The following is a 3,536-nucleotide window of genomic DNA, read 5'->3' on the forward strand; positions in this document are numbered from 1 at the left end:
ATCAAAGGTAAAATCTACCAAGATGAATTCTCAATCCTGAATATCTATGCTCCAAATGCAAGGGGTACCACCTTCATTAGAGAAACTTTAGTAAATTTCAAAGCACACATTGCACCTCACACAATAATAGTGGGAGACTTCAACTCCCCACTCTCATCAATGGACAGATCCTGGAAACAGAAACTAAACAGAGACACTGGAAACTAACAGAAGTTATGAAAGAAATGAGTTTAACAGATATCTATTAGAACATTTTATCCAAAAACAAAAGGATATGCCTCATTCTCAGCTCCTCTTGGTACTTCCTCCAAAACTGACTATATAATTGGTCACAAAACAGGCCTCAACAGTTACAAAAATATTGAAATTATCCTATGCATCCTATCAGATCACAACAGACTAAGGCTGATCTTCAATAACAGCATAAATAATAGAAAGCCAATATTCACGTGAAAACTGAAAAACAATCTACTCAATGATAACATTGGTCAAGGAAGATATAAAGAAAGAAATTAAAGACTTTTTAGAGTTTAGAGGAAAATGAAGTCACAACATACCCAAACTTATGGGACACAATGAAACGAATCCTAAGAGGAAAATTTATAGCCCCGAGTGCCTCCGAAAAGAAACTAGAGAGAGCATACACTAGCAGCTTGACAGCGTACCTAGAAGCTCTAGAATGAAAGGAAGCAAATTCACACAAGAGGAGTAGACAGCAGGAAGTAATCAAATGTAGGGATGAAATCAACCAAGTGGAAACAAAAAGAACTATTCAAAGAATTAACCAAAAGAGGAGCTAGTTATTTGACAAAATCAACAACATAGATAAAACCTTAGCCAGACTCACTAGAGGGCACAGGGACAGTATCCTAATTAACAAAATCAGAAATGAAAAAGGAGACATAACAACAGAACCTGAGGAAATCCAAAACATCATCAGATCCTATGACAAAACTGGAAAGGCTGGATGAAATAGACCATTTTCTAGACAGATACCAGGTACCAATGTTAAATCAGGATCAGATTAATGATCTAAATAGTCTCATTTCCCCTAAAGAAATAGAAGCAGTCAATAATAGTCTCCCAACCAAAAAAAAGCCCAGGACCAGACTGTGTTAGTGCAGAGTTCTATCAAACCTTCAAGGAAGACCCAATTCCAACAATCCTCAAACTATTCCACAAAATAGAAACAGAAGGTACTCTATACAATTCATTGTATGAAGCCACAATTACTCTGATACCTAAAGCACTCAAAGATCCAAAAAAGAAAGAGAACTTCAGACAAATTTCCCTTATCAATATCAATGCAAAAATACTCAATAAAATCTTCAGAAACAGAATCCAAGAACACATCAATGCGATCATCCATCATGACCAGGTAGACTTCCTACTAGGGATGCAGGGATGGTTTAATAAAAGGAAATCCATCAATGCAATCTACTATAAAAACAAACTCAAGGACAAAATCCACATGATCATCTTGTTAGATGCTGAGAAAACATTTAACAAAATCCAACACCTCTTCATAATAAAAGTCTTGGAAACATCAGGAATTCAAGGCCCATATCTAAACATAATAAAGGAAATATACAGCAAACCAGTAGCCTAGATCAAACTAAATGGAGAAATGCTGGAAGCAATCCCACTAAAATCAGGGACTAGACAAGGCTGCCCACTTTCTCCCTACCTATTCAATATAGTACTTGAAGTCCTAGCCAGAGCTATTTGACAACAAATATAGATTAAGGGGATATGAATTGGAAAGGAGGAAGTCAAAATATCATTATTTGCAGATGATATGATAGTATATACAAGTGACCTTAAAAAGTGACCAGAGATCCTCCTAAACCTGATAAACAGATTCAGTGCTTTAGCTGGATATAAAATTAACTCAAACAAATCAGTGGCCTTTCTCTACACAGAGGATAAATGGGCTGAGAAAGAAATTAGGGAAATAAAAGCCTTCACAATGGTCACAAATAATATAAAATAATTTGGTATGATGCGTACTAAGGAAATGAAAGATCTGTATGATAAGAACTTCAAGTCTCTGAAGAAAGAAATTGAAGATCTCAGAAGATGGATCTCATGCTCATAGATTGGTAGGATTAACATAGTCAAATTGGCCATTCTGTCAAAAGCAATCTACAGATTCGATTCAATCACCATCAAAATTCCAACTTAATTGTTCACTGAGTTAGAAAGGGCAATTTGCAAATACATCTGGAATATTAAAAATCCTAGGATAGCAAAACCATTCTCAAGAATAAAAGAACCTCTGATGGAATCACCATGCCTGACCTCAAGCTGTACTACAGAACAATTGTGATAAAACCTGCATGGTACTGGTAGAGTGAGAGACAGGTATATCAATGGAATAGAACTGAAGACCCAGAAATGAATCCACACACCCATGGTCACTTGATATTTGACAAGGGAGCTAAAACCATCCAGTGGAAAAAAGACAGCATTTTCAACAAATGGTGCTGGTACAACTGGCGGTTATCACATAGAAGAATGAGAATTGATCCATTCTTATCTCCTTGTACAAAGCTCAAGTCTAAGTGGATCAAAGACCTCCACATAAAACCAGAGACATTCAAATTTATAGAGGAGAAATTGGAGAAAACCCTCGAAGATATGGGCATAGGGGAAAAATTCCTAAACAGAACAGCAATTGTTTGTGCTGTGAAATCATGAATTGACAAATGGGACCTCATAAAATTGCAAAGCTTCTGTAAGGCAAAAGACACTGTCAACAAGACAAAAAGGCCACCAACAGAATGGGAAAGGATTTTTACCAATCCTAATTCTGATAGGGGACTAATATCCAATATATACAAAGAGCTCAAGAAGCTGGGCTCCAGAAATTCAAAGAGCCCCATTAAAAAATGGGATACAGAGCTAAACAAGGAATTCTCAATTGAGGAATACTGCATGACTGAGAAACACCTGAAAAAATGTTCAACAGCCTTAGTCCTCAGGGAAATGCAAATCAAAACAACCATGAGAGATTCCACCTCATACTAGTCATAATGGCTAAGATCAAAAATTCAGGTCACAGCAGATGCTGGTGAGGATGCGGAGAAACTAGAACATTCCTCCATTGCTGGTGGGATTGAAAGCTTGTACAACTACTTTGTATATCAGTCTGGTGATTCCTCAGAAAATTAGACATTGTACTACTGGAAGATCCAGCAATACCTCTTCTGGGCATGTACCCAGAAGATGTTCCAACTGGTAATAAGGACACATGCTCCACTATGTTCATAGAAGCCTTATTTATAATAGCCAGAAGCTGGAAAGAACCACCATGTCCCTCAACAGAGGGATGGATACAGAAAATGTACATTTACACATTGGAGTACTACTCAGCTATTAAAAANAATGAATTTATGAAATTCTTAGTCAAATGGATGTATCTGGAGGATATCATCNTTATTGAGGTAACCCAATCACAAAAGAAGTCACTAGATATGCACTCGTTGATAAGCAGATATTAGCCCAGAAACTTAGAATACCCAAGATACAATTTG

This window comes from Mus pahari, unplaced genomic scaffold, assembly GCF_900095145.1.
Source record: "Mus pahari unplaced genomic scaffold, PAHARI_EIJ_v1.1 scaffold_10051_1, whole genome shotgun sequence".
Classification (NCBI taxonomy): Eukaryota; Metazoa; Chordata; class Mammalia; order Rodentia; family Muridae; genus Mus; species Mus pahari.